The following is a 16,543-nucleotide window of genomic DNA, read 5'->3' as shown; positions in this document are numbered from 1 at the left end:
GTCTGTGGAGGGGCAAAATGATCATACTAATCAGTTCTGCAACTCAACATCTGCATTTGCTAGTTCACCCACCAAATATTAGGTGCATTTCCAACTGTTTGCTGATAGCAGCCACATCCAAGTCCGTCTGGAAAGCATGCCATCAAATGAGGACAACAACAGAACATGCCTAGACCACATGACACATTGGATGAAGAAAGACATCTGATGTCTGCATGGGTCCAAGAATGTGCTTATAGTTGTGGGAAGAACAAAATTAATAATCTCCCTTTCAAGCCTCGGTGAGCCTCTATCCATCTTGCTGATAGTATGGAGCTTGGGTTTTATATTTGATGTACAGCTCTACCAAATTAAAGCCATTATTGTGCAGCCCTCCAACCTTTGCAGGATCATCCCACTCCTCTGAATCAATCACCAAGTGGCGCTGATCAGTACATTGATGATGAGACTACTTCTACATCTTCCACACAGAACTCCCAAAGAAGCTACATGAGAGGCTTCAACAGGTTCAAAATCATGCTGCTGGATCTGAGGCAGCATGACTGATACAGCCAAGCTAAAATGACTTTAAATGATGCCGGAGGATGTGAAGGTTGAGCCCAAAGTTCTCTACTCTATTCACAAAACCTAATCAGAAAATGTTTACCCATGTATGCTCTTCACTGAGTGAGCCCTAACATCTTCACTGGCATCCAGTATATATAGGGGATCAAGCATTGTCAGCACCATGGATTTAAAACACATTCATAAATAAATATTTAGATGCAACAGAAATGTGTGCAAATCTGCCTGTTTAATATGCCTCACAGTGCTGTTGTACCAGCTGGTTGCCACTATTCTTTAGCTATTCACAGCCTGGATGAGGTTACACTCATTTTGATCATTAGAAATATCCTTAAACTCTGTCATTCAAAGCAAATGGGGGGGGGGAGTCACATGAACCCTGTTTATTGCATCACTAACTCCATTACCTTATTGTGACCATACTGTGGCTAGTACATTGCCATCCCAATTCATGGATTATAATAGGAGACTAAACTAAACATGGTCATGATGAATATAGATACCCCAATAGGTAAACCAGAAGTGGTCCACACACTTCGCCCCAGAATCAGCACTCTCTTTATAGCAATACTCAACAGCCTTACCCCCAGCCTAACCCGCAACCTCATCCGCAGCACGTACAGAGGCATGAAATTGAAGAGGATCACAAGTGGAAGCGTACAGACTTTGATGACATCAAACAGAGCTGGATTATGAGGCACATCCCTCCGCCACACAATATGGTGCACATATCTTCTGGTACACATATTTAGAAAATTCTCTACATCAAGAGTTGCTGATGGAGATGCGGAGAAACTGACTATATTCTTTGCCATTAATTACACATGCATACAAAAGTAGAAAACATTGTAGAAATCAGTACTAAATGAGGATACCTCAGACCCTGGTTTGATGGTTCCATTAGGGAGGGTTGTTTATGCTGCTGTAGGATTTGTTTGTCGTGTTCTGTGACTAGAATGGCTGGGCTATTGAAACACAGGCTGAGTTTAATGATTATCATTTGTAATTATAATCAAATAATAATTTAGTACAAGTGTTAAAATTGCCATTTACTGTAAATACACTGTTCCATTCTGGCTGAAGATGTAAATTGCTTATTTAATTGCTGTGTTATGTTCTCTCGCTAAATTACTTGTTTCTATAGAGATTTCCATTTTCGCCTTACCAGGAACTGCGCATGATTAACAAATATGTTTAAAATAAGATTAAATAAACTCGAGGGCGAGCAAGAAATTGAAAAAGAAAAATGGCAGGAATACTGAGGAGAAACTTTGTGATTAGACAAACACGCAAGAGGGAATTAATTGCTAGCTTTTCTTGCGGTTAGTTGCTAAACGTGCATATGTCCATTGCTGAAAAGATAAATCATGTCACTTTTTATGTATCTATGCTGAAGTGGAAATACATCACCTCTCCTGCTCTCAAAATCCCCGAATTGCTATTCATAAGCCTCCATCTGTCACTGGTCTCCTCAGGGCTCTGCTGTGCAAAGTGTACATAGCAAGCCAAAAGCAAACACTGGCCGCGCGCTGCCATTTTCGTGACATTTTTTTTCATGTATTCGTTCTTCTCTGTTTTTTGAATCCTGATCCTGCACTTCAGGAGAGTCATTATTTTCCTTCTTAAAAAAACATAAAGTACCGGAAAAAAAGACATATTGAGGAATATAAAAAGAAGCAGAATTATTACACCAATGTAGCTTTAAAGAGAGCAAACATACTCTATTTTTGGGAAAAGACAGAGTCTTGGTTCAGTAAAATACTTTATCATATTGGAGACTGATTATTAGCTAGAGGTGGGCTTAAATCACGTGACTTGCTTTTGCTGTATGCAAAATTAAATACATTGGAAATCTGGGGGCAGATTTACAAGCCCCTTGCGTCACCGGTGAATCGCGTTGCGTGAAGCACCGGTGGCGCAGCGTGATTTAACCTGTGCTTGTAAAAATCGCCCCTATTCACGCAACATTTTGCGTGTTAGGGTCGTGACAGGGTGTTGCTGTGGGTGTTCCCACGCAACACCCACGTCCACTGATGCATTTCCAGATGTATGAGAAATCGTAAATCTGGAAATGCGTCAGAATGCTACGCCACCTTAGGGGCAGGTCTACAAGAAACTAATGCAGTGCGGTGCCGCAAGTCATTTTGCTGCGCCGCGATGCGACAGGGATGCGACATATTTACAACAATATGTTGCATCTCTGTGTTTCCCCTGCGCTGGCGCACAAACTTCTGCCATGCGCCGGCACAGGCACCCTTGCACCATGGTGCAAGGATGCCTGCGTCACAGGGAGATTGTTTTTGTGGAGGAAGGGGCACCTTCCTGCACAAAAACAATCAATTGAGGTGATTTCCTCTTCCAATGTGTGCTGTAGAATGCAGCATCCATTGAAAGAGGAAAAAAACGAGGAGAAATGAAAACATTTCTCCTCGTTGCACCTCACTACGGCACCCTTAGGTTGGCAAAGCATTCTGACAATTTCTCGTAAATCTGGAAATGCATCAGTGGACATGGGTGTTGCGAGCTAACACCTACAGCAACACCCATGTCACGCTCCTAACACGCAAAGTGTTGCATGAACAGGGGTGATATTTACAAGCACAGGTTAAGTCATGCAGGGTGACTTTACCTGTGCATGTAAATATCACTCAGCAGGCTGCGCCACCGGTGCATCACGCAACGTGATGCACCGGCGGCGCAAGGGGCTTGTAATCTGCCCCCTGGTATTTAGTGCTATATTTTAGCGTGAAGTATGTCAGATGCGAGAACGTATTTTGGCCTAAAAAATAGCGCAAAACCTCAAGTGCCGTGAACAATATAGGGGCATATCAACAAGGGCTTTATCTCTGCTTTTTTGGCTTTAAAAGCCAAAAAAGCAGAGATAAAACTAGCACCCTATCAACAACAGGGTGCTAACATGCAAATTTGCATGTTAGCACCCATTTACTCTACGCTTCCCCTTGCATCTCTAATGAGATGCAAAGGGGGCGTTCCAGAGTAAAATAATAGGAGAAATGTCGCTAAGCGACATTTCTCCTATTATCAAGAATATCGCTAACCCTGTTAGAGACAAAAAAAGCAGCGCTAACCGTGGTTAACGCTGCTTTTGTACGTCTGGTATTTTTCTGACTTAGCCATGATATCCTATGGAAGGAGGATATCATGGCTAAGTTTGTCTGTCCCTATCAACAAGCTAACGTGAGATTATCGCTGGGTTTCCAGCGATAATCTCACGTTAGCTACTTAGCGTGAGGATTTTTATCGCTATTGAGATAAGCGTTGCTAATAGCACGCTATCTCAGCGATAAAAATCAACCCTAGCCGGCGATAATTATCCTAGCGCTAAGTGCGCTTAGCGATAATTATCGCCGGTTGTTGTTGATATGCCCCATAGTTGCTTACATGCTGCTCGTTTACGTTCTTGCTGTGCTCTTGCGTTAGAATTTTTACCTGTAATGTTTTCAATTATGTGACAAGGCTTTATGACATAATCTCTTGAATTTCTTGTAACAGGCCTCATGTGAAATGGCGGATATTACACGAGATTCCACCAGTGTAAAGAAAATGTTTACCCGAGCCTATTATTAGCATTGTAGTTCTTAAATGCAATTACATGTATGACTTTCCAAATTAGCATCCAGACCATAGTCCTGCTACCTGTGTGGAATATTATTATACAACATTATCACAAATTAATGTCCATTTTCTCTTTTCATTGCTCACAGCTACGCCTCTAACTCATATTAGATGAAACTTTGTGATTACAGAGATTTCACATCAGTCTCTGCCTTGCACGTGCATCCTGTATTTTTCTGTTCTTATGTAAATCATTGAAGACAAAAAGTGTTTTCTCATTTAAATTGAGGCTTACTCAATCAGAGCTCGGGGGAAGACATTTCATTTCATTGGCCCTGCTGTCCGTCAGCATATGCGCCATGTCTTAATAGGGTACTTTGTTTTTCTGCTTCTCGGTTTCCAAGCTTACTGCATCTGTTTCGTGCCATAAATCTCCGTATGCTCAGGTCACTCTAAGCTCCCTTCCTTTATCAAGTCATGGTCAGAATAATTCAGTCCTCTGGCACGTCCTTTTAAAGCTGCCACGGATTTTAAATGTGTTTCAAAAGTAGGGTGGCAATTAACTGCTCAAAGCCCAATTCTAATTGTATGGGATAGGCAGAAATGCTTACAGAAATTGTTTAGCAAAACCAAAACAGCTTATTCTATATTTTCGGAAGTTATGGGGAATTACTTGTATATAAACCACACTGCTATGGCTGACAGACTGCTCATTAACCTGCAATATGAGAGCAACATTTGGATACACAAGCACACAACTCATTAGTATGAGCCGCAAAGAATTAGACAACAACAACACTACCCAAACAGGGGATATGAGGATAAACAATATTTTTCCAGCCAAGCAAAACTTCTAAATATCAGAACTAATTTCTGTACTGAGCTAATAAATATTCCCCCCTTTGGGATCCTACCAAATAAACTACAGTCTGTGGAGTTAGTTAAGCTTTCAAGGAAGTGAGAAACTTTTATATTTTTGTATGGGCAGGGGGTGGTACTTCCATTCCCGAATGGAAATAATAATCAGTGAGAGACTGTTCAGACTGGTGTGATAGAAATTCCATTAAAATGTCACATATATTACTATAGAAATCATTTAAGTTAACAGAAACGGATAATACTCTTGTTATGACATCAACACCATAAAGTTTTTTCAGTTATTCTTACGACTTGATGCAACATATTCAGGGCACCATCCTGTCTGGCCTAGATTCGTTCAAATATTTAAGGTTTTTGTGAACACTACATGTCACTTTCTGTGGCTTCCAAGCAATGCATAATGGGAAGGTTTGGCAGAGGACACTGTGAAGACTCTGGATGGAGAGAGACATGATTAGTTGGTTTGGTATGGACATGTCTACAAGAGATGATTATCCTTGAAGCCATTACTGTCAGATAAGAAGATGGAAAAGTCATAGGGGTCTATTATAATGTCGGGCGGACTTTGTCCGCCCGCCATTGCCCGGGGAAATGGGATGGCCCGCTATGTGTGCGGCGGTCCCACATGTGCAATTAGGATTCGCCCGCCACAGTGGTGGGCGCATTCTGCATTTTTTGCATTACGGCGGGCGGTGCTGTCAGCAGCACCCCCTGCAATACAAAAAAGGCATTTGTGCATTTGCATGCACAAAGTGGCAGTCACCACACGGTGCCTGCCACGTCGTCCATGTAAATGCAAGGGGGTACCATAGGTACCCCCATGTGCCCCCCACCCCCCAACATCCTGGGGCCCCACAACAGGCCCCCAACTGAGGTATGCGCATGCCTTTCTTGCTGCCACAGAAAGGCTGCTTCACGCTGACATCGCAATATGGATGGCGGGGTCTAGCAGACACCGCCACCGCCACCATATTCAACCCCAAAGCGGCGGACGGTCTTCCCGTCCGCTGCGGTACCCCCGCCATCATAATATGGCGGGGGGAAATGGGAGGCGGGCGGGGGATGATGTTGGGTGGTTCCCCACCGCCATGCGGGCGGTGGCGATCCGCCGACGTCATAATAGACCCCATAGTATGGAGGGTCACTAGAGGCACAATGACAGCAACCCTGATGCAGAGTAATGCAAACCATTGATAGGCATCCGGTCACTGGAGGTTGGTAACCAAACAGGTGCAATGTGTGAAGGAGCATGTGAAGAAAAAATGACTAAATCTATAGACAGAGGAAGAGGTGTTTTTTAAAAGATATGTCAGAATTTCCTGAGGCTTATTTGAAGGTACTCATGTTTACAACGCAGTGTTTACTGATGGACCTTAAAATGTGCATCTTTACAAAGCAAGTAAGTGCAACAAGGGCCCTTTTAAGCATTACACAATGCAGGCCTTAACAAGCATTTTGTTTTAATTGCATTGACAGCCTGATTTATATCTTAGCGGATGGGTTACTCCATCACAACGGTGATGGGTATCCCATCCGCTAAAATATAAATCCCATGATAGCCTATGAGGTTTATATTTCGGCAGACGGGATATCCATCACTGTTGTGACGGGGTAACCCGCCCACCGATATCTAATTAAGGCCCTTAATTTTTACATCACTTAAAAAAAGGGAGGGCTTAGCAGTTAAGGAAGGGATTTGGAATTAAGGGGTAAGTGGAGACCACAGGTAAAGGGAGTAAGGTGTGTTCTGGATTCATTGATGGGTAAAGCTCAAGAGAGGTAAGGGTTTTTAGGGTTCAGGGGTGGGTAGAGATAAAGGGAGGTAATGGCGTTTTAGGGTTCAAGGTTGGATAGAGGTAAAGGGTGGTAGGGTTTTTTTAGGGTTGAGAGGAAGGTAGAGGAAAGGGCTTTGGATCATTGGGTTGTAGCGGCGGGTAGAGGTAAAGGAGGTAAGGAATGTTTAGGTTTCAGGGGTGGGTGAGGTAAAGAAAAGTAAGTGGCTTTTAGGGCACTGGGGCAGGTAGAAGTAAAGAGAGGTAATGGTTTTTTAAGGATCAGAGGCCGGGTAATTTATAGGGAGGGAAGGTTTTTTTACCATTAAAGAAATATATATATACACACATGTACATATATGGGTATATATACATATATTTGTTTATATATAGATAAACATACTTATTATTTTATATATATTATATACATAATATACATATATATATATAATATATATATAACTTGTAAATTTCTCTGTTAATCTTTTTTTGTTTAAAATGTTACATTGTTACTAAATATTTCACGTGAGTATATGTTTTTTCAGTGAATATATTTACATAAATTGGCAAGGAGACACCTATTGGACACAATCTGGATGCAGGACTGCTCGTACATTTATAAAAACCACCTCTGAAGAATATGAAAATGTGAAGGTCTTGAGATGTAGATGAAACGTGAAGGTACAATGGGAATAGACTTTGGACTTGATGAATAACAACAGAATGATTTTAGATGTAGAGAGGTAGAGGACTGGCAGGTATATGAATAATAAGGGAAACATGAAGTATTAAAGTTCTTTGATATTGTTAATGCAGTGGCACTTTAGCACTTGCACTTTAACAAACCAGTAGAAACAATTATCAAGAATGAAAATATTTGTATCATCTAATTATCTTTTTTAATTCCTCTGTTCCTTGACTAATATCTCTCTACCTCTCTTTCACTACCTCATGAGCTTATATTCCTGCACTGGCATCTTAGAGCAAGATCAGTGGTACAAGTGGCATAATTAGAATATACAACGTGGAATAAGCATAAGTTGAACATAAAAGTATTATCAGAATGTTTAAAAAAATTGGGGGTCGTGCTAATATGGCAATCTGACTTTTTAATATAAGGAAGATAAAGAGGTGGTATCAGGTTGTAAATATTAGGGAAACTAATAATGAAAAGATCTAGTATTGTGAATGCATTTTCACTTTACACCTGCAATTGCACTTTATAAAGAAGCATTTTCCAAATATGAATTAGAAAGAACTGAACTTTAGAAATTGGATTTAGATCCAAGAAAGATGCATTATATTGTAATTGTACTTTATAATGAAGCATTTTTGCACATATGAAAAGGAAGGATTTGCACTTTACATATTCAGATATGAATCATACTGGAATCCTTACATGTTGCCACCATTAGATTTCCTATGGTTTATTTCAATTGTCCCTTTAACCTTTTTATCTACCACTAGGCTATTTTTCTTATTTTGATCAATCCTTATTTTAGCACTGAAATCTAAAATGTAGATCAAATTTTACCTTGTTCTTTCTTCCCTCTCTATACATGTCTCCTTCTGCCTGTTTATCTTCTTGCCTTTTTGGAGTACTTTACTGGTATCATAGTTAACACATTTGTTGCAATATGTCCGTAAGATTATCATTGTATTATAGTTTAAATCAAACGTTTTTTGAATCACTGGATATTAGGATTAAGAGTGTGAAAAAGAAAAAAAAAATTGTAAAATTTAAAAACAAAGTAACTTCTGCCATTTCTTTAAAAACAATTTGGGTCGATTAGTCACCTGCACAGAAATACAATTGTAATCCTTTAAAATATACTTTACATAGAACAGTAATAAGGAATGAATTGTTCTTAAATGGTAGACGGCAATCAACAACGTTGTGTAAAAAACTATGCAGTCTAGTTGTTTTTAAAGAAGGAAAGTGATAATGGACTATTGTGGAGGGCACCTTTAAAATGACTTTCTAGTCAGTTGGACTCTATGGTCCTGTGGAAGGCAAAAGCCGAAATGCGTCAACTGTCACTATCATGTATGCACTGTTGGTGAGAATATAATACAAGTATTACACTCCCGGTGCCTATGATGCCACGTGATTCCTACCATGGAAGGAGGACTTTGGAGAATCGTTAGTTACTATATAATATATATATATATATATATATATATATATATATATATATATATATATATATATATATACATATATATATTATCTACTGGCGGTCGCCAGTAGATAGTTATAGTTAGGACCGTGTTTCCATAGGAAATCCGCAACATTCTATTTGGAATAACTTTGGCGCCGGTTGTCGAATCCTTGCGAAATTTTCAAAATAGGTGGGGCGTTCCGCTCCGCTCCTACCCTGAAAGTCTCGGAGGGATTCGTCAAGCGGGGGCTGAGAAACAAGGGGGGTCCCAAAACGCGTTTTTCCCATGCAATTTTCCATAGGGACCTTTAGTCCAAGGTACAGCCCGAACGGCTGAACAGAATTACTTAAAATTTGGCAAAGAGGTAGTCCTCAGGTCAGGCATGTGCCTTTTGCATATATGGTGTCAATCTGTTCAGTAGTTCCTGAGAAAATCAAAAGTAAAATCATATACATATCTGGGCGGAGCCTAACCACACATCTCATCGTGAGATCTGATTGGCTGTCAGTACTTCATCCAAGAATTTTTGGCAGCCATCTTGGGACCAATTTACATGATAGCACCTCATTAAAAAGCTTTGCAGTTAATAGAAGGTTTTAAGACTTTAGTTACATTATAAATCATTTGTTGATGGTACCATACTCATTTTAGGAATTGTGGTGTGTTCTAAGGTGATTTTACCATGTGAAAAAGCCTTCTGCTGTGATATCACAAACCATGTTTGAGAGAAACAGGGGTGGGGGAATCATATCGCCCGACGCCCGAACCATGTTGTTTATATTGACGGGCAAGAAGATTTATTGTCTATTTATGTCCGACGGACATGTAGACATTAATCACGTTTTAATCACGTTAAAACAACAGGCTGTGGGCACTCTAGGGCTCACAGCCAATCCGAAGCTTGCAGAGAGCCTTTGGAGGCATCTGATTGGCTAGCAGCCCATGACTGGGCTCTAGCCAGTGATTGGCTGGGGGAGTGAAACGTCACTCAGCCTCTGCAAGCAGTAGTCCGTGGCCGCCACGAGGCTTGCAATAAGCATTCAGGTAAAATAAGCAGTTTTGCCCGCTTGAATTGTGTTATATTGTGACGGAGGTGCTGCGATTTTCTTTTATTTATATTTTTAGCAACCGTGCGTGGGTAGATTAATTAGTACAAAAGCCTAGGCCTGGCCCGCCTCGGTGCCTCAGATGAGGACGTCAAAAAAGCGTATCGCAAGCAGGCGCGCTGCGCTACCACCGCTTCATGGGGGAAACACCCATTACAACGAATTCAGATTCACGCACTGCCATCGCAACGCGGGTTTAACATCGCGGGTCCGGAGCCTTCATACCGCAGATGGAAACAGATCTGCAGATTAATGCTTTCAAAAGAGACATCCGTTGGTGACTTGCAATTTATAACTTAAAGTCCTAATATAGAATAGTGAACTATTAACTTTCAGCCCAGAACTGCATAAACACACCGACAAATATACATTACAAAATTGATTAATGTTGCAAAGAGGGTACATTTGGCGAAAAAACGATTCTTATTATTAAAGGAAGCTCCCAACTTTGCTGTTTCTTTTTCGACTCTGCGTTTGTGCTTCTCGACACCAAGCACTCTTAAACTACTGCCTACCAGTATGGGTGACATGTGACTCCTACACTTTCACTCCTTTGGCTTATGGGCAAAAAAACATTGTCGCACACGGCGCAGCCAGCACTAAAAGCTTTCGAAGCACCTGCTGCAGAGTTTCTTTCCACCGGCAATTACCAAGCCTCACAGAAATGAGTAGGAAACTTGTGTGATGAATTACCATCCTGGAAAGAGATCCGTGTTTTGTATTGTTGAGGTTGTGACCTCGGTGAAGTTAGTGCAGAGGGTTAATATGCCTGCTGAAAAGAACATGTACGAAGTCGATTACAGAGTGCATAGGATGGGAACAGATCTGCAGATTATTGCTTTCAAAAGAGACATCCGTTGGTGACTTGCAATTTATAACTTAAAGTCCTAATATAGAATAGTGAGCTATTAACTTTCAGCCCATAACTGCGTAAACACACCGACAAATATACATTACACAATTGATTAATGTTGCAAAGAGGGTACATTTGGCGAAAAAACGATTCTTATTATTAAAGGAAGCTCCCAACTTTGCTGTTTCTTGTTCGATACAACTTACCGATTCGCAAGGAACGTAGGGCTCACGTCTGGCCAGCTGCAAAAGTGAGGGGGAAATGGCAGGAGGCACGCTGGCTGACACCTTTTATATCCCACCCATACGTTTTTACAAGGGTGACGGTAAATTAGTACATTACGTATGGTTTGAAATGTACGTATTTTGTGGCAATAAATATACAGCCAAGGGTGACGGTAAATTAGTACATTACGTATGGTTTGAAATGTACGTAATTTGTGGGAATAAATACACAGCCAAAAAAAATGGAAAAAAAGGGGAATAGAAATAAAAGAATTGCCGTCAGGGTTAAGGGGAGGGGGCGCAGGGGGGCAGGGACGTGATAATATTGCTTGACAAGTTTTCCTTTAGCATTATGATTGCACATTATTCAATGGTTTACTGATTTTAATAAAGCAAAAATATATTAATGTTTCTCTGTCAGCCGGAGCCCTTAGGTTTGATGTGGAACGGGGGTAGGTGGGACAAGTGGATTTTACAGGACATGTAGATCTCAGTGGCATTTTGTCCCTTGGACAACTAGATTATTTGGAAAATTCCACACCCCTGAAATAAAAGACCGGCATTGCGCCGGAGGCCACGCCCCCTCCTTGCAGCACTCTGCAAACGCGCCCCCTGGCCAGTTGTAAGTTGAGGAATTAATTCCCCTTCAATACTGAGGGTCCCTGAGGGCCAACTAGCCCAACAGGTATCTCCAGTATGCGCCAGGGAGCTGCATTGCAGACAGGTGTTCTGAGGCCACACCCCTTTTTACACCTCCATGCAACGCAGCTCTGTGGCGCTTACTGGAGGTACCTAGTGGGCTAGTTTGACCCCAGGGACCCTTAGGATTCAAGGGGACTTAATCTCTCAACTCAGAACGCCCACAGGCCCTGTGGCACGTTTTTAAGTTGGGGAAATAATTCCCTTTCAATCCTGAGGGACCCTGGGGTCCAACTAGCCCACCAGGTGCTTCCAGTAAGCACCACTGCTCTGCGTTGCAGAGAGGTGGTGCAGGCCGTGCCACTTTTTACACCTCTCTGCAACGCAGCTCTGTGGCGCTTACTGGAGGTACCTAGTGGTCTAGTTGGACCCTAGGGACCCTCAGGATTCAAGGGGACTTAATCTCCCAACTTAAAACGGCTACAGGGCGTGTTTACACAGTGGGGAAGGGAGGGGACGGGGCATGAGGTGACGTGTTCAAACACGCCCTGTGGTGCGTTTTAAGAGGTAGTTTTAATCCCCTGCCCTATTATATACTAGGGGTTTACAGAGGAGGTCATGCTAATCACAGGGGGACCCCAACACATAGTGTGCCCTAGTGTATGTAGGTGTTTTCACTGTATTCTGAGTGTCTTTTAACATAGCACTGGCTCTAGGACTGGTTAGTCAGACTCAGTTACCACCAGTATCCGTCTGAAAAAGTTGAGGGTACAGGATGATTTTGCAACAAGGCTTGTTTCTGCTCTTCTGTTTGTTCTTTCTGCACGTTATACTTCTTCCTGCACTTTTCTTCGACTTTGAGGACTTCTGTTGCTTCTTTCTGCATTTCTTTTTTTTCTTTCTGTGCGTTTTTCCTTCTTTCTTCACATGTCCTATCTCTGTAGGCATAGCTAGAAATTAGCATTTAAAAAACCTTTGAAATTCACTGAAAAAAACATAGGTTTCAGGCACGTTATAGCTAGGAATTAGCATTTAAAAAACCTTAGAAATTCACTGAAAAAACCATAGGTTTCAGGGGCGTTATAGTTAGCTGGACTTTTCACTCGTAGAAAACCATAGAAATTCCCCCGTTATAGTTAGTTCAGCTAACTATAACTCGCGCGCCCGCAATGCACTGCTGATGACGTCACATATTACATCACTCATGACATGGTCAGTGACATCACTCATGACATCACTGATGACATCACTGATGACATCACTGATGACATCATCCTTGTGATAGAGTGGCAGACCTCCTCTACCCCTAATATAACCTTTGATACACACATTCAAAAATAGAAATTAAAATTTTCAAAACAATGGACATACCAATACCAGTTACAACAACCTATTCAGTAATTGTAAGATCCACATCCACATCCACTCATTCACCAACAGTCCTATACAGTCACTCATACATGTACTCACTCATCATATGTACTCATACACCTATACATCCTGTTACACAACGCCACTCATCCATAAAGTTACTCACACACATAGTCACTCATGCTAATAAAGAATCAAACATCCGTTTGCATGCATATACAGTTATACACACACCACCACACTTACTTCTACAGAAACTTACACATACTTAGTCTTTTTAAAAATCACTTCTAGAAACACATACTTACTCATACAGGAACTCTTTCAATCTCTCACTCTCACATATACTCACTTATATACACCAATAGTCACATATACTAGATTAAAACATATGTAGTTACTCATAGAGACACTATTGAGACAGTCATTCACTCACTAACACACCCATGCACACACTCATCCACCCATACAGTCCTGCACACATGCTGTCTTCAACACATACAAACAGTGAGTCACTCATTCATGCACCTATGCACTACGTAATACCCCCACCGAACCATACAGACATCAGACACTTATACTGATACTCAAAAAACCAACTAATAACCTATATAGACACTCATGTAGCTACTCACCAACCCATGCAGCCACTTATACACAAAGTGAGAGACTGATACAGATATTTACATATTTAAACATTACTCACTAAGCCATGTAATCACTAAGATACACTTAATCAGTCAGTTATACAATCAATTTTTCAAAAACAAATCATCCATTTAGACACTTATATACCCATTTATTCTTCCATCGACCTTGAGATATACATGTATAAAACATATGTAATTTTCAGAAAAACACACATTCACTGGATGATGTCATCAGTGATGTCATCAGTGATGTCATTTGAGATGTCATCAGTGATGTCATGAGTGATGTCACTGACCATGTCATGAGTGATGTAATATGTGACGTCATCAGCAGTGCATTGCGGGCGCGCGAGTTATAGTTAGCTGAACTAACTATAACGGGGGAATTTCTATGGTTTTGTACGAGTGAAAAGTCCAGCTAACTATAACGCCCCTGAAACCTATGGTTTTTTCAGAGAAATTCTAAGGTTTTTTAAATGCTAATTCCTAGCTATAACGTGCCTGAAACCTATGTTTTTTTCAGTGAATATATATATATATACATATATTATTATATTCTATATATATATATATACATCTTCACACACCAAAGTTACCTTTGTGAAGACGCCAAACACACTTGGGAGTTCAAACCTTCTTTAATACAGTCTGCAGTACAATTATGCTCGCACCATCAGCAAGGCGCCATACGCGTTTCGGGCGTGCTGCCCTTGATCACTGGCTCTGCAAATAAAGTCCCAATAGCCTTTACAGAACTTTAAAACATCCTATTGGCCTGCCCAAATGGGCTGTGTGCCCCAGTGCCTTGTGGTCTTGGAAGTTCTGATACTCTTTCCACAGTGGGTGCTGTCAGGATTCATTTACATAATATAAAATCCATAGTGGGTTTGCCTCCGGGGAAACAGTACGCTGCACTGATAATATTCTTCTGCAAAATTCGGCCTCCCAAGTCCTTCAAGTGCCCAACATTGTAGGCACTGCGGGCCGCATTAGCGGCGGGGAATCTTCGCGACGAGGCACGCCGCATTTAAATCTTCACACACCAAAATTACCTTTGTGAAGACGCCAAACACTCTTGGGAGTTCAAACCTTCTTTAATGCAGGCTGCAGTACAATTATGCTCGCACCACCAGCAAGGCACCATACGCGTTTCGGGCGTGCTGCCCTTGATCACTGGCTCTGCAAATGAAGTCCCAGCAGCCTTTACAGAACTTTAAAACATCCTATTGGCCCGCCCAAATGGGCTGTGTGCCCCAATGCCTTGTGGTCTTGGAAGTTCTGATACTCTTTCCACAGTGGGTGCTGTCAGGATTCATTTACATAATATAAAATAGCAATAGTGGGTTTGCCTCCGGGGAAACAGTACGCTGCACTGCTTATTGCAGAGCCAAAGATCAAGGCTTGCTGATGGTGCAAGCATAATTGTAATGCAGCCTGCATTAAAGAAGGTTTGAACTCCCAAGTGTGTTTGGCGTCTTCACAAAGGTAACTTTGCTGTGTGAATATATATATACATATATATATATATATAGTAACTAACTATATATATATATCTTATGTATAGTAACTAACAATTCTCCAAAGTCCTCAGATATATATATATATATGTGTTGAGGAACTTCAGCACTTGAAAAAGGCTTCACCGAAACGCCTTGTTGTTTGTGGGCACAATAAAACATCTTGTGCTGTCCTCTGGTGTGCCGCTGCTTTTCTTCACACACACACACACACACATATATATGTATATATATATCTATCTATATATATCTATCTGTATATATATATATATATATATATATATATATATATATATTCACAAAACTTAGTCTCTAGGACTAAAGAAGAACGCACTCACTCGTATGTTTTATAAAGACTTACAGCGGCTTTATTTTCCTGCCAGACCCAATGCGTTTCACCTCTTCCAAAGGCTTGATCATGGGATGAGATCACCTGACAAGCTTGTTTCTTTTATATTTAGCACACATTCACTTCCTGTCATTTTTTCAAGTGCATTGTGGTTAGTGAAGTTTTGTGGTATATTTAAAATGATATACATTTTGTGCTACGTGTCAAGTGATATTAAAAACAGTTATGACTCTTATGATTTTGGCACTTTAATGTGCGTATTTTCATTGTCATACATTGTTCATTGCCCATTGATTACAGAGTCCACTATACGCTCTTAATTTAAATGTTCCTTTTATTGCTCCCTAGTGATCCAAGGTGTCTATTATCCTGTTTCAATTTTTAGCTCTCTGGTGAGTATTTTGTCTTAATTGCAGAGCCTCATATGATTTTTTTTTTACTATTTATAGATGGACATAAAGTTCCTTATTTTGATTCAAACCTCTCGGATTCAGGGTTCTGAAGGTAAGAATGTGTTTGGATTCTTTTTGTCGGAGGGTTTTCAGCTGATCTCTCCCTCTTTCTGATGTTAATATCTGTTCCAAAGCACAGTATCTTAGGGTTTCCCAGTCGCCATTATGAAATTTTTCCATATGTCTCGCAACTGCATTCATTCGATCCTTGTGAATCGTGGCTTGGACATGTTCTAGGATGCGTTTTTGACTTCAAAAATTGTGCTTTCTATGTATCTTTTGTGGCAGGGACATTCAATCATGTATATCACATAGGAGCTTTTGCCAGTGAGGTGTTGCCGTATCTTCCAAATCATGCACTCTTTGATGGTGACTTCCTTCAATGATGTAGCAATTTTGCAAACCTTGCACTGTTTACATGGCCATAA

Source organism: Triturus cristatus, chromosome 8 (genome assembly GCF_964204655.1).
Source record: "Triturus cristatus chromosome 8, aTriCri1.1, whole genome shotgun sequence".
NCBI classification, from domain to species: Eukaryota; Metazoa; Chordata; class Amphibia; order Caudata; family Salamandridae; genus Triturus; species Triturus cristatus.
Note: the sequence above shows the minus strand (reverse complement) of the source record.